Source organism: Struthio camelus, chromosome W, assembly GCF_040807025.1.
Source record: "Struthio camelus isolate bStrCam1 chromosome W, bStrCam1.hap1, whole genome shotgun sequence".
In the NCBI taxonomy this organism is placed as follows: domain Eukaryota; kingdom Metazoa; phylum Chordata; class Aves; order Struthioniformes; family Struthionidae; genus Struthio; species Struthio camelus.
This window is the reverse complement of record NC_090981.1, coordinates 36,691,371-36,715,844: the sequence shown is the minus strand read 5'-3', so window position 1 is coordinate 36,715,844 and position 24,474 is coordinate 36,691,371. Positions and strand designations below refer to the sequence as shown.

The window sequence follows — 24,474 nt, the reverse complement described above, 5'->3', positions numbered from 1 at the left end:
TTCATCAGGTAACCATGTTGAAATGAAAATTGTTCAAGTGCTTTCTCATCTTATGGTTTTAGAAAACACGTCCTGAATTGTTCATGAAACTGGAAATGACAACAATATTGCCCATTCTATTTTCTTCAGCAAAATGAAACATATTTTTTTCCTGCGAAAGGTTTTTGTCATTGGAAAAGGAATTTTGGACCAAACCAGAGAATATTCTTTTTTGTCAGAAGGTAAGTTAGGACAGAACATTTGTTGCTACGTTGAAAATCTCTGTGGCAACAGTCCTTCTGGGCTCACTACTGTTTCCTCTGAATTCAACTATTGACCTCTCATTGATTAAATGGGAGCAGTGTTAGGCCCACTGCCTAGGACCTGGGAAAGAGCTTTCAATACAGGGGACTCTTAAGCCTCTTACAAACTGCAGGAGTTTATAGCTGCAAGAATCTGTTGCTGGCCTGTGAATCGAGGCTGCTTTGCGAACTTCCGAAGCTGCTTGATTTCTAGTCCTGCTGATTATACAGTGGGGATGAGAGAGATAGCCAGGAATGCTAATCTTATCAGCTTCCCAAGTTAACTTGTTCCTGCTCATCGTTACTTAGCTCCTAGGGAAAAATCTCATTTAGTAACAACTGGGTCTATTCATGGAAGTAAAGTTATTTACCACGGAGTTGCTTTTGCAGACTTGAACCTTGGATTTTCATGACTAATTCATTTTATTCTCTCCAGAGTGCCTTACAAATGTTATTTGGTTTGGTAGACGTTTTTCTAGAAGATATTTCATCAAAAATACTGATTTTAATAGAGTCTAATGGAAATGGTTAAACATATATTTACTTTAATTACTGAAAATTAAAAGGAACATCTTAACTTAAACTCCAATTTGGTGTTCTGCCAATTCAAGCAAAGATGAATGAGGCATATTAAAAATGAACATGGTTCTTATTTTTATTGGTTATATTGCCACCTTTCTCACTACATACATCAGTTAGCAAAGTCTGCTTTCAGCAGTGGAAATTTCATTATCACTTCTAATTCTGGTTTTGTAGCACATTACAGTTTCCAACAGTTAATGACTCTGGTTTCTTTCTTTCAGGTTTACCTTTCATGAAAGAGCATGGAAGAGGAAAGAAATGACAGTAAGACTGAATTATGAACTCTTAGAAGTTGAGAACAAGAACTGACTGTATTGTGAAAGCTAAATTCACTGCTCTTGATTAACAGTGGGCAATAGCAGTCAGCAGTGATCACATGCATGAGATTGCTGAAGCAGATGTAGTGTGCATATTACTAATGCAGGTTAGAAGAGACAAAAAGAAAACATTTACTTCAGTTTTCAATTTATTTTTTTAAGAGTACCACAAATACCACTTTGAAAGTCTGTCTGTTGCTTGAAAACTAATTCCAGGAGTTCCTCACCGTAACTAAAACTATTTTCAAGCCTTAGACAGAGATCATCATACTCCAGACTTCTTTACCAATATTAAACTTTCTTCTTTTCAGTTTTGTATGACTCACGCACTTGTATCCCCTAGACTGGGTCTCCGGTCCTTCCTGTCAGCACCGCTGTCATGGTGACCGTACTCTGCTCACGCCATTGCGATCGTACGTCTAGTGGTTACTGAAATCACAGCGCTTACATTTCCTTCTTAGTTATTCACCACTGCCTCACCTGAGTAACCTAACATCTTTCTGTGGGTCACCCTGTTACAGGATGACTGTAATCGTATCTTACAGAGGTGTTACAGTTCGTAATTACTTAGTTTGTAGACTGCTTTGAGGTTCCCTGACAAAAGTGATTTCAGCATGCAAAATACCACAGCAAAATAAACGAATCTAGATTGTAGAGGTCAGTCCTGTCCTTCTACGTTAACCTAACAGCCTGTGCTTTTCCTCTTTCTTTCACCATTTGCCAAAACAGATACAGTTTGTTTTTTCTTTGATCCTATGGAGTTGACAGTGATCGACTACTTTTAGTTTGTCATCCTGAGCCTTCCCACTTTCCTGGTGATGTGACCCATGACATTAGAAAGATCTGTAATCACAGACAGCTGCCTCTCTGAATAACGTCTAGATACCACAGGGTAGGTGGGACAAGACCACACAGAAGTCACTGTCCTCCCAGTACAGCCATTGGGTCTGGAGGATTGGTAGTGAGAAATAACTGTGTGAGATGCAAAGATTTTCTAACACATTAGTGAGGGACGTTTTCACAAGACAGTTCACTACTCTATTAAAGATATATTTTTCTCAGTTTTCAGAAGAAAAGCGGTTTCAGGACATTTTGAATGTACAAATAAGAGACCCTGTCCAATGGTGGAGTCCCTATGTAACATGAATGGTGTTTATGCAATATTTTCTCATCAGTCTGTGCTACAAGGACTAGTAAGATTTTTGTGTTCAATCTTTGAAAACTGCTGAAAATTGGTCTTGTCAATTTAAAATTCTAGTGAAGTACAGGATTCGGTACTGTCAGGATCCAGTGATTTGTGGTATGCACACGTTCCCCATCAGAAGTATCAAGCACAATAATCAGGACTAAGGGTAACAGAACAGGCTCAGCAACTCAAGAACAGTCACCCTTGTTATTTTCCTCATCCCAAAGCACTCAGTGTACATCACAGTAGAATAAAAATAAACTACACCTCCTAGAGCAATACAAAAATCAACCTCAAAACAAATGATCAGCTAAAGATCAGAATTTCCAGAATAATGAGCAGTCAGTCACAGAAGCACAGGATAATTCAGGCTGGAAGGGATGTCTAGGGTCTCTAATCCAATCTCCTGCTAACAGCAGGGTCAGCGCTCAGATCAGACCAGGATACTCAGTGCTTTATTCCGTCACATCTCGGAAAACTCCAAGCATGGATTCACACAGCCTCTCTGGGCAACCTGTCCCACTGCTTTCCCCCCTGTCCTCATGGGGAAGAAGTTTCTTCTCATATCCAGTCTGAACCTCTCTTGTTTTAACTTATGCCCATTCATTGTCTCTTGTCCCCTTGCCACACGCCATGATGAAGAGCCCAGCTCCATCTTCTCCATAACCTTGTCGTGGGCACTGGGGGTTGCTGTGAGCTCCCCCCCCCCAGCCCCGTAGCCACCCCTTCCCCAGGATGGACAAGTCCAAGCCCCACAGCCTCTTTGCACAGGGCAAATGCTCTAGCCCCTGGCCAGCCTGGCGGCCCTCTCCTGAGCTTGCTCCAATCTATCAATGTCTTTCCAGTACTGGGGGGCCTCAAACTGGATGCAGTTTCTAGATGAGGTCTAACGAGAGCTGGCTTGAGGGGCACAGTCCCTTCCCTGATCTGCTGGCTGTGCTTCTGCTGATATAGCTGGGGTTGCTGCTGGTCTTCGCTCGTTCCATGGCACCCTGTGGGCTCACACTCAGCTTGCTGCCCACCGGGGCCTTTTCCACAGAGCTGCTCCCCAGCCCCCCAGTCTCAGCCTGTCCTGTTGCAGGAGGCTCTTCCTGCCCAGGGCAGGACTTTGCATTTGTCCCTGCGGGCTTTCATGCGATTTCTGTTGGCCTGATCCTCCAGCTTGTCTAGCTCTGTCTGCCCTTGAGCATATGGACTTGTTTCCACCCCAAAACCCTTTGGTGTCATCTGCAAACTTGATGAGAGTGCATGCCAGCACTTTCTCCAGGCCACTGATAAAGATGTTAATCAGTACAGGTCCCATAAATACTGAGCATGATTAATACAATCAGATCATCAATCCAATAGGGTATGATTTGTGGCACTGGCAACAATCAAGTCCAAGGGAAAGCGGAACTTTGTCTAATATTTGGACAAAGAGTCACCATTGCTACTAGGCTGTACTGTCAATACAGCACGTCACTTACTTTCAACAACAAAAGCAGACTTTAAGACAAGGGAGAGATTAGCAGACTGGAGATCTCATGGAGAAAATAATAATAATCTATATGAGACATCAAGTTACTCTGTACTAGGGAAAGATAGTCCATTGGGATTCATTATCTAAACCAATGAATCCTTAACTTTTACAGCTCTTGAATTCTGTTGATTTCAGTAAGATCCTGATCACAGCCTAATAGATGTAGTCAAAAGCAAAGGGATTGAATTAGGTGATCTTTGGTAGTTTCATATAAGAAATAATAACTGATTACCGGCATCATATTTCTTAAAGAATTCTGCAAACTCCTTTGCCAAGAGTCTGATCAGAAAGATGTGGGTTTTAAAACCTAATCATCTAACCTATTGTACAGGCTCCTTTTGGAAAAGGTAGCATTCTACTACCGTGTCTCCCAGGGCATAGAATAACCACAAAAGGACAATCGTTATTTTGTCACAAGGACTGACTTCGGGGATGGATTTCTCCAGGAACATTGGCAGGCACTTAGAGCACAAAACTCCTGCTTTGGAGCTCACTGGCGTTTAAGTTTGAAGGCCTTGAGGGCAAGACTCAAGGAACAGTATTTACTTTAACTTTGGGTTGATTGTGTCTTCACTAGTTTTGCTTTGGTAAACTTAATTGCAATAACTAAGTCATTTACATAGCGTTGGCAGCCACAGTGGTCAATTCACGTAGCTCTTGGGTTGTCTGAGCAAGGATAATCTTCTGTTGTTCTTGTTTGAATTCTGTAAATCAGCTAACAGCTGGAGGTGCTATATAAATCACAAGATAGTGTCAGCAAGTTCTGGGCTTGTGCTTTACTAATACAAAGTAACATACTCTGTCATCCAATACTTTTACATGTATAGTAGCTATTCATAAAACTGCAATGTACAGGAAATTGTTTGGATTTAGGAACCCTCTGCAATGGAAAACCAGCTAACATGCAACAAGAACTTGTCTTTCTCCTGAAGAAATACCTCCTCATTAGTCAATGCACAAAGTAGCCTAGACTTTAACCAAAGTGGAAGAGGCTTACATGAATAATGCTTTCTGTTCAAATCTGCTCAAAACTTTGGACACTGTTACCCCTATTTAGAAAGAACATTCTGGAAACTTTCCTGTAAAATGCACTAAGCTCACTCCTAAAGCAAGGCATTAGTACATATCCACAGGAATAGCATAATCTGGTGTCATCCTACAACTGCACAGCACAAATTTAATTCTACCTTCTATGTTAAATTCTCTGGTTTCCTGAGATTGCTTTGTGCAACAGAAACTAAAATTGCCATACCCATTATCAGCCCAGTATCTGTGCGGAAAGATACATATCCAATTTAATGTCCAATTATAAAGCCTGTTGTAAGTAAAACAAATGCATGTTCTTGAGCTTATAGAATTAATAGTGTAGAATATGTTCTCGCTCTGTTTCAAGGTTGCATGTTACCTGCAAATTTGATCTTTGGGCCAAGTTCAAGTTTTCCTTAACTCTGAACTACAAATGCATGAAGCTCTCTCCAGAGCAAAGGGATATTTCAGCATGTCTGAGAAATGACATGTTTCAGGCCAGTATAGCTCCTCTTGGGCCATACATGACAACCTTGTATCAAGGATCAGGAATTCTTCTCTTTCCTCGAGCTAAAACAGAGAGAAAAATCTTAGGCGTGTTGTTGTCTGTAAAGATATCTCATTTTGTATAAAACTTAAGCATGGAAGCAAGCTTGGATGCATTTCTGTGCTTATGCCAAACACAGTACATGCACAGGGAGGTCCAGGCTGCCCAGATGCACTGAACTTACTGCAGACATTTCTGTGCAGATGATCTGTGCAGGTGCAATAAATCCACTCCTAGAAGACTTGCATTCACTCTGCAGGTACAGCAGAAGTTGTGTCCCTCCTGAAGCTTGAGCCATTTGCTTATGATTTCTGCATGTCCATGTTCAGTAGCCCTGTTGGGGCCATTGCTTCAGCTCTGTTCCAGCTGGGCTGTCAGATGCCCACGCATCCCAGCATCCAGAAATTCTTGAAGAACATACATATTTCCCAGTTTTTCTGTGTATGAAATTTTGGGGTAGTGAATGAAATCAGAAGCAAGGAAATGCAGATGGCATAATACAGTAAACACAGGTTAATCTTACTACTGTTGGCAGACATTGAACCTACATGTCCCCTTCTTAAATATGCTGAGACATATCTGAGGGAATTCAGTAACTTATATTAATGGGAGTTAAGTCCCTTAATTATTTTCAAAAAATAGCCTCCAAATTTGGTCTATGGCCTTTTTCAGTCTTGTTAGAAAATAAGAGAGTAGATGGACTAAGAAGAGGAATTAAAAACAAAACCATAAATACTTATAATTTCACATAAATATATAAAAATAATATAAATATTTCTACCAAATAGCAGTTACTTCTTACCATATATAAATATTGTGGAGACGCAATGACTTATATCATAGGCTGTATTATTAAAATAATATATTAAATAAATGACTATCTCTACTTAAAAAATATAGCTTTGAGATTCCACAGCATAAAGTAAGTACAGTCTATTTATTCTGTAGAGGCTGCATTGACCAATCTTGTCTCCAGGAAACTACAACACTGCTCTCCGTTTGGAAGAAGTGCTTGGATGTCTTTTGCAAAAACAAACACTTGGATGCAATTTCTTAGATGACAAGATATCACTGAGGGTGACTGCCTGCCTTGGAGGTTTTAAGTTTTCTCTGTTCTGGTGAGGCTTCTTTGTACACCTCCTTTTTTTTCTTGTAGGCCAGTTTATACCGACACCTCAAAGGCTTAAGGCTTTTTCCTTCCCTCCCTCTACTTGCTTTGCTTTTCTATCACCACATGCTGCACATGCGAGGTGGAGCTGCCTTTTAACTTCAGAGATCAGCACGATAGGAGGGCAGTGGAAATCAAACAAACCTTCAAAAACACAAGGGCGGTGAGGCACCCACAAAACTAGCACTCAGATCCAAAACTAGATGGGTGGCCAGCTTTATCCCAGACAGTCCATCAACAGCCTAACCACAGGTCAGACCAACTCCAGCATTGCTCATACTGTCCTGTGGCATTCACCAAGAAGCCAGATATTTCTGCCTAAGGAATTTCCTCAGCAAGGATTGCCTTTAAAGACGGAGGGAGAAGTCAATCTGCTAGAGAAAATGTACACATATGCCACCTAATTAAAGGCTCGGAAAAAAAAAAGTAAATCAAATCAATGTTCTTGATTGAATTATCATGGGAAAATGGGAATAAGCCTTCGATCTCATTTCACATCAGCCCGAGTTTTCCAGAACTTGAGGAGAAAAATGTTTAAAAATGCCCAGAATGGTTTGTTTTCTTATCTAAATTTGCTAATTTGTGGTCCTATTAATTCAGTCCTTGCCCATTCAGTAGACATTATAAACACCTAAAACATTATTGTTTGACATTTGCCTACTGAAGACACGTTCTATTGCTCTTTATTTCATTTCATTGGTATAAGATCCAGGTACTTTTGGCAGGTAGTGAGCTATATTATTATTATTATGCATGCAAACACTCACAAGCTAGAGATTCATTTGAGCCAATATGACTACTGTTAAGCACAAAAAAAGACAGTCCCAGCTGCAAAGAGCCTGCAGTCAAAGACAATAGACAATGCACTCGCATTCATTCAATACAAATTTCAGCATCCATTGCTTGATTCAGTAGATTTAGAATCTGAAAACTGTTTTATGGGGGCACCCATACGGCACTTAGTGCCAGTCCCAGTGGGCAGAAGACTCCTCCCCCTGCACAAGCATGCACAGAGGCGCTTACAAGTCTGTCGGGCAGGGTCTGTGCTCAGCTCTGAGAGCAGCATCTGGAAAAAGCGGCTCCATGTTGGTAGTAGCATGTGGGCATTAAATGACCACAATAAAAATAAAAATTGTTTCATCACATTTTGCACATATACCACATGCAGAGATTCATATTTTTTAATTGATGTGTTTTCAAAGAAACTGCAGGACAGTGCGGTGTTCTAGCTTTTCAGCTATTGTCCAAATTTGTGCTTTAAAGTGAATTCCACTAAGATTTCAAAAGCCCATGCTAAGCGTACCTGGTCTCCTTCCTTTCACAGAATGCTTTTATATGTGAGCTTTCCCACCTATTTATGCTTCTGTCAATTAAACAGAAATGGCTGGTTTTGTAATAAGAAAAAGTGTGATTTCCAGTTCTTGATCCAATTTCTTGTTAACAGATTTTTTTGAATATAAAACACACATAGGAACTTGGGCAAGGTATGGTTTTAAGGAACTAGTACAGAAAATGTGCTTATGGCAAAGTGTTTCAATTGTGTTTTTTGAGGTGTGTAAGTAGCTTTCTTAGGATGAGCTAGCTGGGGGATGCTGAACAGGAAAGAAAGAAGTTGGTAAAACTGCAGGGAATTTTGCCTGTAGTTCTGCACTGATTTCTGTGGAGCAGATGAGGGAAAGGAATACCTCGCACTTTTGTGTAATTGGCTTTCACTAAGCTGAGTAGTAAAATCTTTGATTAATATATGCCTGCAACTTCCAATCAGCTAAGCTATGTGTTATGCAGTTATAAGGTATCTGTGATACCTACTGACTAGAACAAGGCACGCATTAACTTTTTGTCAAAGAACAAAGTGAAATTCTGCATAATCCCCATGTTATGGCTCCTGTTCTCTCTAGTTTAATCTACAACACTGGGAATTTGTTATACAACAAGAAACACATTTTAGGAATTGTCACATTTTGTAATTCCTTTTTGTGTTTAGAGTGTCATAAGCATTGTGGCTCTGGTTCAAGCCAACTGCAGCCTGGAAAATGAAATATAATCTAAAAATATCATAAAAATGGAAATTTTCAGCGTTAATCTCATGTAAGTCTTTTACATTCTGTAGTCAAACTATCTGAACCTGAAAGGGAATCCAACTGAAAACCAAGGCTCTTTACTGTTATTTGCAGTTTGTCACATCAAACCAGACTGTACCCTTGGGTCCTAGGCATGAAAGAGTCTTTGTGAGGAGACCTTGCCCCATCCAAGGACCTATCAAAAAACATGCAGAAGCTTTCATGACAGGGTGCCTCTATACTGAAGGAAAGGACAGAGGGTAAGGAGCGCAAAGGAGGCTGAGAGGAAGAATGGCTCAATAGTTTAAGGCAACAGTTTAAAATTCAGGCAATCTGCGTTTGCAGTTCCTCCCCTACTACCAGTTTCTGGTGAAACCCTGGGCACATCCCTTACTCTGTATTTTGGATTGTCAGCTGCGAAACGGGGAGATCAGCTCTCAGCAGAACTGTTGCATGGATAATTACAAAGAAAGGAAGGAAGGAGGTATGGGTTATAGCTGTCCTAGGACAGATAACAAAGCTATTGGGGAGCGCAGATATGATCACCCCCGCAGTCCTATGCAGATCCTTCGGCAAAAACAGCCACCTCCTGGATATGCCTCTTTGGGACCTCCAACAGCTTCTGAGGAAGGAAGGCCAAGCAGGGTGTGCTTTGCTGTTAAGTGTCTGGGGCCTGTGTGCCAATGTTATGGACGTGAAGTGGAAGAGCTAATGGGACTTTTTTTCCCTCTCTCCCCTCTTTCAATTATGCACAATTCTGTAAGTTACACAGGTTGTACGTCAGGGCTGAGTAAGAGCATATAAAGTTTGCAAATATGCATTAACAAATTATCATACTGCCAAAGTCATTTGTATTTGTAACACATCTAATACTCTTAAGCAGTGCTGTGGGTGAACCTGAAAGACAGAAGTAGTATTTTTATGCTAATATGCTATAAAATGTCTTAGCAAAATAAGCAAGTCCCTCTGCAGTGGGTGTTTATTTTCCTTGATATGATTTAGAAGATTCTCATGTGACAATCTTTTGTGTTGGGTTTGTAAAATGATCTCTATGAGAATAGAACACTATTATAATACATTACAATATAAAGTTGCTTGAGCAGCAGAAAGCTCCTAATACAGTGCTTCACAATGGAACATTTAAACAGTTTAATACAGCTTCCACGTACAGTATTTTTAAGAATTGCTACAAACCATGTTTGCAGCACTTTTGGAAAAGCAGGGTAATATTGAGGAGAACCTCCTTACCAGAGAGCTTCCTGTCACCGAACGATCATGTTGCTGTTCCAGCAAATCCAGGTGGGAACATTTTCAAGGAAATGTCGAATACTTCTCCTTTTGCCCAGAAACAGCATAGCTATTTTTAGGGATATTTTCCATTGGCCTGCAGCGCATTTCAGTTGCTGTAGCATAATGGAGAGTGGCATATTGTATGTTACGTTGAATTGAGAAAATGACTATGTTGCATCATGTCTGTATTTGGCACTGAAGGATGCTGAGATATTCATATTTCCTCATACTCGTGCCAATTTGTATGCAACACAGATTTATCATAAATAGAATGTAGGATCTGGGATCTATCCTGTACTCATTTACCCTACTATCAATCAGGTGTAACACCTTGATAGCACACAACTTTTTCAAGAGAGCCTGGAATCAGTCCCAGTGTATTCTGGTCATATTCTGTTTACGGTGCTTAAAAAGAAGACACTGTTGTTGTAGAAAGAGTTGGTATTGTAATGTATACCTTATGGGCTCTACCTATAGAGACTTCTGAGGCTCAAAAATATAAATATCCAAAAATTATCCATCCTTTTTAGAATATTTTCTAATTAATGGGACACACGTTAAGACCCTGCATGAGAACACACTTGACAGAATGAAAAAGGTCACACAGGCGCCCCACAATAGTCAGGTTCAGATTCCCAGAGAAAAAGGCTCTCAAGTAGGCAGTTATGGCTCCATGGTCACCAAGCAGCTCTGACCCCTAAATAAGCTACAGCGGTGTGGGGACTTCTGCACCAGTTCTCCTTCACCCCTGCTGTCCCTGCAGCACCCCTTCTGCAGGGGCGTGCGTTTGGCGGAGGATCTGACTCGGCTGCCTTCCCTCCACGGGAGAGCAGACTGACAGCGGCACCCAGTCGCTGGGCTGCAATGGGACCAGGTAAGCTGCTGCACAATTTCTCAGTGGTGTTTTCCTCCTCAAATATTGCATCATATTTAGTGAGAAGAATAATAAATAAGCCTTGGGCACTCTGTTTTAATCTAAATAACTGTTACTCCTACAACCAGGATAATATTAAATCAACTTTAGATTACTGACGAAATGTGATTACAGACAATTACACAACTGTCTTTGGAGATACAGAAGCTGCAGGTTTTTTCAGTATCTGCTTTGTGAGCGAGAAGGCTCCTCACTCAGTAAGCTACCTCAGCCAGTTTGATGCAAGTCACCACACTGTATTTGCATGGCAAGTTAGCGTAGGCATTGCATTACTGTTCAACACTAAAGACTGTCATTGGCCAAGTAATGGGGACATCAGGAGCTAATACTGTAACTGCCTGTCATTAGAAACAGAAGATTTTAGTTTTCAAGACTATCGTTATTTCAACCTTTAGATACACGTCTCTTCATCCCCTCAGAAAATGGCACGTCTTTTATGTGCAGATCTCAGCAATAACTAAGAAAAGACTTTCTGATTTAAATTAGAAAGATCAGCTATACTCTGTTTGGCAAGCTGAACTGCATATTAAAGTCACTTTTGATTTAGTCGTTCTAAGAGATCTGTCCCTATCACAACTGTTTTCTTTAGTCCTTGGCAGTGGGTTAAAGATGCGCTTGTTTTTTACATCTTGCTTAGGTAAAATAGCAAATAAAAATATTTCCTAATGTTCTTTTCTAAACTACCTTTTAAACAGTTGGAGAAAATGAACGGAATGAATTAATTTAGGCAGTCCAATCTGCTGCATTAGGCAATATTTTAAAAGGCTCTAAGAGCATCTGTGTTGAAAGAAAATAGGGCAGAGGCCCCTCATCCACAGCAAGCTACTTATTAGAAAGGGGGGGCTCCATCAATGTCAGAGAGACCTCTGCCACCGACTTCAGCTAGGTTAGGATTTCAGCCAGTATAAAATATCGGTATACTGATATTTAACCCTATATTCTCAGCTGGTGGTGAGATAAGTTTCAGCTCCTTAGAAGAGAACATTTATCCTGTGGACTTAAGCAGCGACTGGGATTTAAGGCCCTCACATAGCTCCTATTGCTGTGTGGTATGTAATCTGATGTTGTACTTATCTTAAAAAAAAAGAAAATACATGAGCCATATTTTTCTTTTTATTTGCTATCTGTTCAAATACAGGCTGTAACATGCAGCAGTATCACTGCTCATAACTATCACACTTAATTAGGCTTCATGCGCTGAATTTGGGATCTGAATGTCACTCAAGTGATTCTTGCACACTTTATGATGGATATTTAATCCAAAAAACCTGAAGAAAACAGATCCTTTAATTTTCTAATCAGTTTACCAGATACAGGCTGTGAGGCATGGAAATATTTTGAGCATTTTCTATGTTTTTTAATGAAGTGTCATTACAATGAGAGGTGGATGTTACAGCCCAGCTGTTGCAGTGCGCAGCAGTGGCTTTTGTGCTCTGCGCGCAACTTTATGTGTCAGTTTGTGGCAAAACTCCAGGCCTCCAGCCAAGGATGTGTGACAGCGAACTGCTGTTAGAGACATAAGATTTTTTTTTTTTCCCAGTGGATAAACACCTCAAAAAGTTTAGAATGACATACTTCTGGATGGCGAAGAAGGGGGAGAGAACACTTTTTGTTCTTTCTTTGCAAAGGTGTAAGCTGCAGGTTTTTTTCTCCAGGAGCTCTGTGAGCCAAGGGGACCCGCCAGAATCTGTTTGCAGCGGGGTCCGTTTGCTCCTCCACCATTCTGGCCATTCTGCTGTTTTCTCCTCCCTTAAACTTCATCTTTTAAATTGATGATATTCTGCGGAGATGCAAGATTTATGTTTTCTCTGAAAGATGTGGAACAAGTTTTTCCTTTCAGTGTAGACTAAGATAATGAGGAACACACCAGCAGCATTAAAACAAATGCACATCAAATCCTCAGGGGAATCAGATGCCAGGCACGCAGTACTTCCTCCAAACATCTGAAAACCAGCGTCATTGTTCTTTCAGTATGTTTCTGAAGCAAAGGAAACAATAGGACGTGCCCATAAATCCTTCACATTAGGGTAAAGAAACATACCAAGCAGTAAGAGTCAAACTTTATGTTTGGCCAGTCCATGACGTGAGTAGATGTAACTGACTGCTCAGGGTCTCCACTTGCCAGGTATTCTTAGTAAGCAGATAAACACACACGCGTTTTGCTCTCTGAAGTAAGTGTGCGCATTTTCTTTTCTTATATTACCACCTCACTGACAAGCAGGAGAATTCTAAGCGCGTGGTCACAGAAACTGGAAAGTAGAATAAACAGTCCTCCCATCAGAGTCATATACATACTTTATTTTTTTTAGGAACAGCCTATGTAGTACTTCCTTTAAAAAGCCGTTACTATTTGAGGCAAAAACTAGAAAGTGTCCGTAGGATGCTCAGCGTCCCAAGGACGGCTTCAGTTAGAACTGGAGCTAACTAGTAAACACCTGCAGACATTAGAAATTGATTTTGCTTGAAAGGGAGTTATTTCAAAGTGATTGTATAAAACAGACTAGTGTGTGGTAATATAGTTGAGGTAAATATTTCTTATCCTGTGAGGGAAGAGACACCTATAGGTTAAGTATCTGTGGCTCAATATTTCATGCTTTGCCCCATGATCATTATACCCATTTAAAGTTAGCTAACAGAAACCAACGTGTATGGAAAGAAGGAAGTTTGTACTCTCCAAGACATTGATTCACTTACATGATTACAAGTCCGAGCTTACAGATATTCATACTTTAAATCAATGCACAGTCAAACAACCTACAATTGACCTGAAAAGATGGAATCTGTGGTGTCAAACTCTCTTGTGAGGTGCTGAGCACTTTTGACTCTAAGCAGCATCTCTGGGAACTGAGTGTATTTTCTGGCTCATAGAGTTAAAGTCTTACATAGATAGGGAAACTTCCTGTCAGTGTTGTTCAAGAAATACATTCATATTGTGCCATCATTATGTAACAGAGCTTACTGTTTTTTTCAGGGGGAAATGTCACATTAAAAAAAAAAAAGATGGTACTGTAACAATGCCTTAATAATCTGAAAAACTCCATCACACTAGTATCTAGGCCAGGCAGTATTTTTTCTTTATAAATCCTAGAGACTCCATTTAACAACCTTCCTAACTTTAACCCTGCTTACATCATGGTCCTGCACATGTACCGCAGCCTCTCAGTGAAGGGATACTAAAAATAATTTTGTTCAGTTGTCCCAAGAGGTTGCTGTTGAATGTCATGAAGCACTTTCTAACTTCCAGGTCTTAAACAGCCGCTTCTGCAATGTTTCCAGTCCCTTATAACACCAGGATAGGGTTGAAAAGAATGAAGAGAAACATCAGCAGCACCTGGAATTAAACTTAGTGCTTTCAACTGAACCAGTGTTCCCTTCTCTTTGCTTTGCACCTTGCAATACATCTAAAATAGCTATATATTTGATTCTGCTTTGTAAAATTACTCAATATCTGAAGTTAGAGAGTGATGTCTTAAAGAATGAGATATCGACTAGAACAGAATTATCACAGTAATTATTGGTTGCTCTTGTTGTCTTTTTGTAGAATATTTCTTTCATTTATTTTTAACTGAGTGGATATTGGGAATTCTTATAATTATTTTGAAGATCAAACTCTGCTCTTGGATGCTCATAGCTCAGCCAGTATTTAGCCTTTTGAAACTGTGCCAAATAGTTTAATTAGCAATTACTCACTTTATTTACTGGAACTGTCACTTTATCAGAACTGAACTGTGCTTCCTATATGCAGTCTAGATACTTATATAGAAGTCCTTCTAGACTGCATAGGTATTTGCTGTGCACACGGAGAAAAAGTTGCTACTTTATTAATATTGCAAACCTAAAAAATAAGTACTTACTTTTATACTGTGCTGCAACTGACTCCAACCACACACAACGTCAAGTGTCTTCTAACTGAGTATTTGGGATTTCAGCCAAGAAGCTATGTTTTTCTGCCAGAAGTAAAGTAACACACCAAGAATATTTCAGTACTCAACAGCATTCTCATTAAAAGAACAGAGCTCTTAACAAGTTTTGTGTTATTTTTTCTCTCTCCAGATAATGCAAGTGTTATCTAATCTAAAAGAGTGAGATCGGCATATAGTTTGCATGCATTTCATGCAAACAGAAACTAATTGCATAACTAATTATTTTTAATCATTAACCAGCTTACATCATACTAGACTCACTTGTTTTTAAGACATTATTAATACTCTGTTTACAAATTCAGCCTGGTACAGTCAGGCTGTCAAGTCCCTGGATCAGTACAAAGCATCAGAAGGTGAGTTTGGGTCCACGTTTATGCATGAATCTTGCTTAATTAAAGAAGGTATGTAAAATACACCAAACAGGGCTGACATGCAGTGGAATCTGTTAGCAAATGCCCCCTTGCAGTGGGATTTCACATGATACAGTGAACTATACTCTAACTGATCCTCACGTGAGATTACTGTACAGTTGCAGACTTACTATTTTCTCCGTATACGGATGTCAATTAGTTTCTATTTTTCAAAGCTGCATTCTCAAAAATCCTCAATAATATGTTTACATTGAAATCAGTTTTTTTACTTTAACAGCAGAAGCAGAGTGAGACTCCCAAAACTTAAAGCACTTGTGGTCTAATGCTTGTGAAAGGCCCCTGTACACATATACAAACTGTGTTTCTCAGCCTAAATAGTAGGGCATTTTTTCTCCTTTTTCTTTATTCTGTCAGAACTTCCAAGGAGGTCTACTTATGTTTTCCAAGACAAATCTATTTAGTTATATCTATATAATAGCTAAATAGTATTTATTTAGTTTTAAATCAGGCTTTCAAAGCACCATATATAGAATAAAGAATCCATACAACATTCTTCAAAAGTTGGTAAAAAGTAATATTAACTTCATTTTACATAGCAGGAAACTGAGGCAGAAATTATGAAGTGACTTGAACAAGCATAGCAAAAAGGAAAATTCCAACCTTGCCAATCCTAGGAATTCTATAGTATAGGGTGTCTCTCTAAAATTAAGATCCTATTTTTTGCTGTCACAGTAAAATAGGCAGAAATAAGTTTTTAAATCCTTAGTATATTGCTTTACAGGTTATGCACATTTTTAGATAATTTACCGGTTACTTTATAGGGCGCACTAAGAGCGCTCAAAACAGGTGACAGCAGCCTTTGAATGGTATTTAATACATTTCAACTCATGGCCTCTTGATGTTATAAGAAACCAGTTCACAGGTATCTACAGATTGCTGTAAAAGTACTTGCTAAAACAGTAGAACAAACAGTCCAGAACAAGTCCATCAATAGCAGCAGGCTGTCCTGAAGAGACACATGTATTCATGAGAAACAGGTAAAAGAAAAGACATGTCTGTCCTTCTAATGCTTCAAAAAGTAGTTATGCCTATGTCTGCTTACTTGTGGAAGACAGTAAAAGATACAGTCTGAGTGTTTATATTGCATAGAAAAATTGTAAGTAATCCTTACGAAAAAGAAAACATGAAGCAAATACTTCTACTGGCTCCCAACTTGAAATTCATTAAAAAAGCCATGTGGTTGGTGATGTGAATATAAATTAGTGGTAAAATCATGGAACGCAATCAACACAGTTATGCTCCTCAAAAGCTCAAATGAGTAAGGGGACATTTGATTCTAATGCCTTTTCTAGATTAAAAGTAAAAATAAAGCTGAATTATCTTAAGATGTTGATGATATCTTTCATCACAAATGGACGTTTAAGACCATTTATACTATATTCATGTATTGTAAGGGATTTTAGGACTAGGGCTATTAAATGCAAGGATATTATTTCTTCGAATCACAACCTGCTGGATGTTGGAAGAACATTCAGGGAAACTAACGGCGTGGTCATCTCTTCTTATAGCCTGTCCGTAGATATCTGTTTCCTGTCGCTGATGGGGAGTAGGCAGTGGGCTAGGGGAGCTGCTATGGTCATTCCTGCTCGTGTTCTCAAGTTCTTATGTTGTCATTAAATATATTAACCTCATGTTATTCAATTTCATCCTTCTCTGTGGCTTCAGTTTCTTTGCAGAGCACTAACACACACAATTAATTCATAATCCCCATTCGACACTTCAGTATTTCTTAAACAGTATTGACTGTCTAGTGTCCCTGGTCTTCAGTTTTCAAACTAACTATTCAATGTACAGTGCAATCTCAGCATGACTGTCATGCTGTCCTGTTTTACTGCTTAAGTACACCCCTGCTAAAATTACCACTCCACCACTTGGGGTGAATGAACACAAGATAAGAAACTGCAGTTTGACAGTTTCAAAGGAAATGGCATAGGGATTTAATTAGACCCTCTATGTGCGCCTCATTGATTCCTAGAGAGGTTTTCATTCTAGCGGAAGCAGATGTGGATTGCAGTGTTGGAGTTCGAGTTATTGTGCATGTTTTTATGGATAACTTCAGAAAGGGTAAAAAAGCCAGGCGTTAGAGGCCCAAACTGCAAATCAAGAGCTGGGCTAGTTCAGGAATTTATTTTCCTATTCTTCTGATACACAAAGTATATTAAAAATAAGAAGCAGAATGCAGCAATATGACTATCAGGCTGAACTGAAGAGTTGTGCCTATGTGATATGTTTTGTCTCTGCTGGAAAGATGGCTTACTGAGTTGTGTGCAAGAAGCTGTATAATCTCATTCAATCATGACCTGAACATCTTGAGTATCCACAGGATCCAAAGCAAGGCAAACATTATATCTTCATTATTTACAATCTGAATGAATGTAAGGCAAAAGAAACTTCCCCAGGATCCTCAGAAAAAGGTGAAAATTTTCAGCAGTGTCAATAATCCAAGGTCAGCCTTCTGAAAGCACCTAAAGCTGAGCTCTAGCAGCCCTTGCAGCAGTCAGAGGGAGAGCTAGACAAAGCAGGAATACAACTCAGTGATGCTCCTGATAAGAAATTTACAAAACTAACTGCTACTAACACCTCATAAAAGAAGGTCGTGGATCATTTCCCTCTGGCTGGATCAATAAAGAATAAATAGAAAGACAAGCAGATAATAAGCCTAACTAATACAATTAATAACGTTGCTTACCTTGAGTTTTTGAGACACCCAGGGAATGAACATTTGCGGCTGTCCACTTCCACGCTAACTAACTGAGCCATTTCTGCCGGTGACAAATGCAGGTTCCTGAACATGAGCTTTAGCTAGTGTTGCCTGTGGCTTCCCTGGAAGACTGGTGGAGTCATGAATTATGAGCTGCTGATCCCATCCATACAAAGGAATACAGGTGTCATTACTGGGAGTGAACTTTTAATGCCTTCTTCAGACAGTAAAATATCATGTCAGAACATGCTAATGGCTTCCATAAAGGAAGTCATTACTAGAAACCTGCACAAGAAATTCTTTCTTGATGCTTCAAGGTTCTTCCTCTTTGAGTTATTCGTTATTAAAGAAGATGGAGAAAATTTTGATGGGTATCCTTTGCACAATTCACACTCATTTTTTACATAGAATGGAGTGCAGGACCACACTTGTTCTATTGGTTTATCAACGCTTTTTGGCTATTGAGTAAGATATAATGATTCAGTCTTTGATACCACTGAGGTGCTGCTGGAAACTCTGAGAATAGAACTTAGTTGCACTATGCATCATCCTCGAGGAATGTCCCAATTACTGTATAATAAACAAACACAGTTGCTCACTTTTCCTTTTATTATGACACTCACACAGGCATACATAGACATTTCACCCCTGGCTGTTTTCTGTGCAAGATAATGTCCAAGAGGCTAATGCTGAAACAATTAACTCAGAGTGTACAGGGAACTTGCAGCTTGAGAATCCTGGTAGGACTTAGTCAAGAGAAAGATTTAGGCAGCTGTCTGCAGGCCTAGTCACAGAAACTTGGGTGAATACAGGAATAGGTGCTCGCCAAGATCCTCGATCTATGTGCATAAAGGAGCGTAACTCCCTTAGTTAGAGATGGACACAGTATATAGGTCTCAGAGGAGTGATTCAGATCAAAAGCCTTCTCTGGAACTCATGCTATGCAGCAGACCAGTTCACAACAGTGAAGTACAGTGAAAGTTTACATAGTGAGACTTCATCTGTGTGATATGGGTCTTGTATTTCCATCCTGTTCCTAACAGGTCACTCTGATCTGCTCATTATTCTCCTTTACGCTGAAAGGTTTCAGCTTTCGTATACAGAAGCTGAGAGAATGGAGGGGGGGGGGGGTTATTGTCTCAGTATGTTTGATTTCCAGACTCTTACAGAGAGGTTCAAGGAAGCAGACCATATGCTCATTTGGGTATGATAGCTTCGGTAGCTCCCTGACTCCAATATAACTCATTTCTGTGGGTGAATATTCAAACTGCATTCACAGCGACCCACTTCATACCTTTCACCATTTTACATTCTGACCTCCTCTGTGATCATGGAGTGCTGCAAAATGTATCTTCTCTAGGGCCAGTGTGCCACATGTTAAATGCTAGTGCTAGAGGAGAAAACATGACTAGCAATTGGTGTTACCCAGATCCCAGCTTCATTTGCTCTATTCTCTAGCAAAAAGCTTTTCAGTTACACTGTTTTGAAAAATAAAGTGAATATACCCTCCCACCTCTAAATTATTTCACATCTTCCCTGTCTCATGAGGGGTTATAAACATCAAGATACTATAGTAGTTAGAGTTGGTCAAAGCGTTATTTTTCCCCCTTGGAAAATTGAAAAATATCACATTTTTGTCTAGAAGACAAAAATTTCCTGTCAAAATCAGGCAAAATAACAATTTTTTTTACTATAATTTGCCAATGACCTGGCTATAAAACTGTTTACTTCTTCACTCTGTCATTGACTTCATACATGGTTAAACGAACCAAAGCTTTGAAAATTGAACAGTTTTAGGAGATAATAGTTTTAATGGAAAAATTTCATCTAACTCTATTTATCTGCCTAGGCTGGGTATTTCAGTTCCAATTAGCTAATATTTAATGTGCTTTTACAAAAATACTGTTATTTTCCCTTTCCCCAAGAAGATGGGACTCCATTTATGTAATAATTATCTCATATTGATCACATTTGCTTTGCAATCACATCATCAAGCCATTCATCAAAAGCAGATACAATTGCTTACTTTGACAGAATAAAATTGGAAGTTTGTATCACAACTTCATTCCATCAACTTTCGAAACCACCACCACTAACAAAACAGTTTTGTGAATGTTTCTTTTTCTGGCTTTCACTAACCTAATACACAGAGTTGGAAATCAGTTAGGGCAAGACACTGATCTTATGAAGAATTGATCTGCCAAATCTCTGTAGAGTAGAAGAGTTATCAGGAAAATTTAGACTGTTGAAAGCAATTTACTTGACTAAAAGGATTTGAAAATTGTGAATGAAAAGGATCAATAGTAATATGCAGGAAAACAAAACAAAAACCTTTCATTTAAAATAGTGCCATCTATCCAATGGTAGCTTTTCGAAAGTGAAATGAAATGGCTTGAATCCAAATAAATTGTGAAAGAATTAAAGAATTTCTCATCATGTGCATACACTAGTTTTCAGACAGGCTGCTTTTTCCTTAACTTCTAAGTTTTCTCTCTCACATACAGGGCCTGATTCAAATACCTCATCGTCAATGTAATATCTTCATTAGGCTCAGACTCAAAAAATACATTAAAAGGACAGACTAGTACTGTTTATATAGGTTCCTTTATTTTGAGATGTGGCCCATGAGTTCACACTGGATAGAGAGTATCTCTTGCTTTAGTAGTTTCCAAAGCACTTAAAGCAAACTTAATTTCTGGCTATCTGCAGATTATAACTGTCCTTGGCGTGTGTCATGCCCTGGGAAATGATCTGGCTTGACTTATCTTCTTGATATTGGCCAGATGAAGGGCCATGAGATGCCTGGTGGGACTGTTCGTAGCCCTACACTTCAGATTTCACACATTCAGGATTTCACTACGGCACCTTCTCCTTTATGATGTTGCTTGAGGTTCACCTCAGTCTTATCACAGACACTTATCACACATTTGATGAAAAAATGTGAACATATGGCAAGTTTGTTCTTGAGCATATGCTTCATTGCCATGCACAAAAGGCAGGGTAGCTGTAACCTCTCTGTGCCAACATATGATCTTATATCTTATCATCATATTATACAGCATTAATGTACCTTCTGCATTTCTTGGTCTTCTTACTCCTATCTGGATCCCTTCTTGTAGATACTAAGGATGTTCCTTAATCTTTTCTTTGTTGGGATTTCTTTCAGAGTGTGATACCTTTTGCTAGGAAACTTAGCTGGATTACAGCATCTATCCTGCTCCATTAAGTATAAAAGCAGGTAAATAATCCATTTCTGGACAGAACTAGGAAAAAATAAAACAATCTCAAGAACTGTTTGAGTCAAAACAAAAGAGAAGGATTTCCTTTTTTTCTAGTAAAAATTTTGAAAAAAAATTGCAATTTATTTTTGAGCTAACTTCATGGGTTGTTCATTGTAAAGTGAAATATTTTGAGGTACAAAAGTCTTTTTAGTCCTCTTTGAATTCTTTAAAAATGAGACAAAAATGTAACATAACCCAGTTTAAAAGTGTCAGAACAAAATATTCCGGATCTTTCCAGAACAGTAACTGTTCATTTTGAAAAAGATTTTTTTTAAAAAGTTTTTAATCTTCTCTCTTTTTGACAGGGAACCCTACATTTTGGAGCAGTTTTTTAATTTGTCAATTACTATTTTTATTTACTATTTGTTTGCGTCATCCTGGCACCATGGAAGGGAAAGTTGAGCTGGATCAAAGGGAAGAATTAACACAGACTTGTAATATGTTTACAAATCATATTTCCTCCCTCCCTTTCTATAAATGGCTGAAACCCACAATTAAATGTAAAGATTTTGTGAAGTAAAAGCTTATTTTAGTTGCTGATGAGGCAAAAAGTTCATCAGGATGGCAGGTGATGATGTCAGCAGCAGCTCTTGAGAGAGTTGCAGAACAGCATTGCTATTTCTGGGTTTTCATTCAGAAGTATGAATGATTGATTGCATTCTACATTGCTTTCCATTTTCATAAATTATTGTAAAATTATATATTAAAAGAGTAAGATCCTTAAATGCAGAGGAAAGGGGAAAATGCAGTCTGTTTCAAAATTTAGATTCAGATAATGTTTTAAGATCTGAATTTTCATGGGCTACTGCTGTCAGTGATTGTTTTTGTGACTGACCCATGATCACCTCATTTGTTGCTTCAGTCTTCGCTGAACAGATCAATGCAACTGTTTGCCTCATTATTACCTTGATGAGATTAATTATCTCTGGTCATGGTGGACCTTAAAAATTGATATTCTGTCAGAATTGTATAAACAGAGAGTTGAAATTGTTACTCTCTGAAAATAACCTTGAGGCCTGTTGACAGATACTCATATCTTAAAGACAAGCCTTAAATGAAGAAAAATACTATTTTTCATTTGCAGAGCAGCTTTTTTCCTCAATAAGGTATTTGTTGTGGAAAATATGTTTAAAACATAATTCAGTCTTGCACTCCTCCTGACAGATGCAAAATAGCTGATAAAAAGGTGACATTACAAGTGCTTTGGAGTCTGAACAGCTAAGCTCTCATCCCAGAAGGCTATTATTTGTACTGCAGTTGTGACAGGAGTTAGCTGGAAGAGCTTTGGAGCTGGACCATAAAGACGGGCTGAAAGACCTCATTTCATTCTGTATATTAGGCCCACAACAACCATGCCACATCGCTTTTATAACTGAGATAGCAAACAGCAAAATGATTCTGTGACTATGTCTACAAGGGGACTCTATAAATAAACAGCAAGTGGTTCACGTTTGTTACAGTATGCAGAGAGGAGCTATGTGACTTTAGCTCAGAAACACAGTCCATTAGAGAGACAATGTCATTCTAATCTTTAACCGCTGAACAGTTTTATCATGCAAATACTAATGCAGAGTTCATACAAACTGTGAAGAATATGCCTCTTGGTGAGTTTTCCTGTATGCTCAAACGGCCCAAAGAGCTTCAGCTCCTCTTGTTCTTATCTTGTTCTTTGAAAAAAAGAGAGACATACAGACACCTGTGACCAGGAGAACTCCACAGAGGAGAAAAGGATTGCGTCTTTGTCACTCCATTTATATTGGGGATCAAAAAGGAGCACTAGGCTAATGCATTTCACTCTTTCCTTCCAAAAGGATTAAAAAGCTCACTTTAGCTAGCTCTTCCTCTCTGTATGGGACTTTCTTTGCACTTTTTGGCAGACTTCTTGATCTACCTCTGCAAATTTTCTCATCATCTTATTAACTGCTGCTTTTGGAAGCTGGTACTGACTGAAGCTATTGGATTGCAGTCTTCTCCAATCTAGCATGAAACCTCTTAGCAGCAGGAGAATTTTTAAATGATCTTATGATTTGTTTTTTATCTCTTCTTTTAAAAACAGTTCATATAGCTCACTGCTATGGTCTGATTCTAGAATCTAAGGTCTTTTTACCTCCTTCATGCCATTGGGTAATAGCGCTGAACAGTGGCATTGCACACACACACACACTTACAGGCCTCAGAGAGCTCACTGAAAGAAAACAGAGAAGAGGAGAAAGTGAAGCACAGAAATGGCCTAAAGAGCTGAAAACAGATCTTGTGTGTCCTGGCTACCAGTTAGTTCCCTCTTGCTCAGTTGCCTTCAGGATGCCTCTTAAGTCACTGACTCCAGCATTAAGTTCTTTTAAAAGGATTCTTTTAGAAAAATCTCTCCCAAGAAACGATAGAGGGAAGTCCAGCAGAAGTTAGATTGTCTTTATCAGCACAGGCTGCTTTCTCTGAGGGAGTCTAACTTCTCCCATTCTTTGTGAGCAGAAGAAAATGCCACTAATAGCTTGAGGAGTTATACTGCTGTCCTCAGCAGTGCCTCCCTAAGCCCAAATAAGATAGAACTGAAGCTCTCAGTACAGTTTCACATAGACTACCTTATTGCAGAGGGAAAGTGCCTTGTTCCTCACCCAGAGGGGAACTGCCTGGAGAAACCACGCTGGCAAATGCAATGGAGCTTTGAGTTTTCATGAAGAGAGATACAAATTCTAGCCTCATCAAACCTCAAAGGTTTTCTACATATAGGAGATAATGTCCTACTCTCTCTCACCTCTGCCTTCCCCTGCCACGTACACAGGGCTCACCAAGAGGGAAAACAAAGTACTGAGTGCGATCTGATGCCAGCTCCTGCCCTCTGCGAGAGGTCTTTCCCAGCCGAGAGGAAAGCTTGTCTGTTGTTTCTCATCCTCCACAGCTGACACGGGGACAGCACACACGACAGTTGGGAATTACTTCAGTTTTCTCTTGCTCATCTAAGGAATGGCAAGAGAGCTACTCTCTTTCCCGAGAGAAACCTCACTATTTACATTTTCATTTTCCATTTGGGAGGATGATAGACGGTACAGTGAGCTAATGCTTCAGTTTTCCAGTTTGAACAGTCCTTGCCTTCAGTTCACAAGAGAAAATGAATACATAAGCCACAGCTTATGATCCAGTCCTGGTCCTTTGGGTGTCAGGAGGGTGTCAGTAAGGGTTTTGCCACTCATTTCAGTGGCAGTAGTAGATTTTTCAGTCTTCCCCATGCCC

The 24,474-nt window shown here is 39.3% G+C and overlaps 1 long non-coding RNA gene across 2 annotated transcripts; it reads right to left on the bottom strand.

Annotated features, from left to right (window-relative positions):
• Nucleotides 1-5,770: 5,770 nt before the first annotated feature.
• LOC138064022 (uncharacterized) lies at nt 5,771-24,017 on the bottom strand. Of its 2 annotated transcripts, none has more exons than XR_011137235.1 (3): nt 14,765-24,017; nt 9,935-10,089; nt 5,771-5,895 (listed from the first exon to the last, which is right to left on the bottom strand). It is a non-coding gene; the product is annotated as an uncharacterized lncRNA (long non-coding RNA). The 2 variants fall into 2 exon arrangements; XR_011137236.1 differs by lacking the exons at nt 5,771-5,895; nt 9,935-10,089 and adding an exon at nt 10,096-13,159 and having other exon boundaries at nt 14,765-14,857; nt 17,954-24,017.
• Nucleotides 24,018-24,474: the final 457 nt, after the last annotated feature.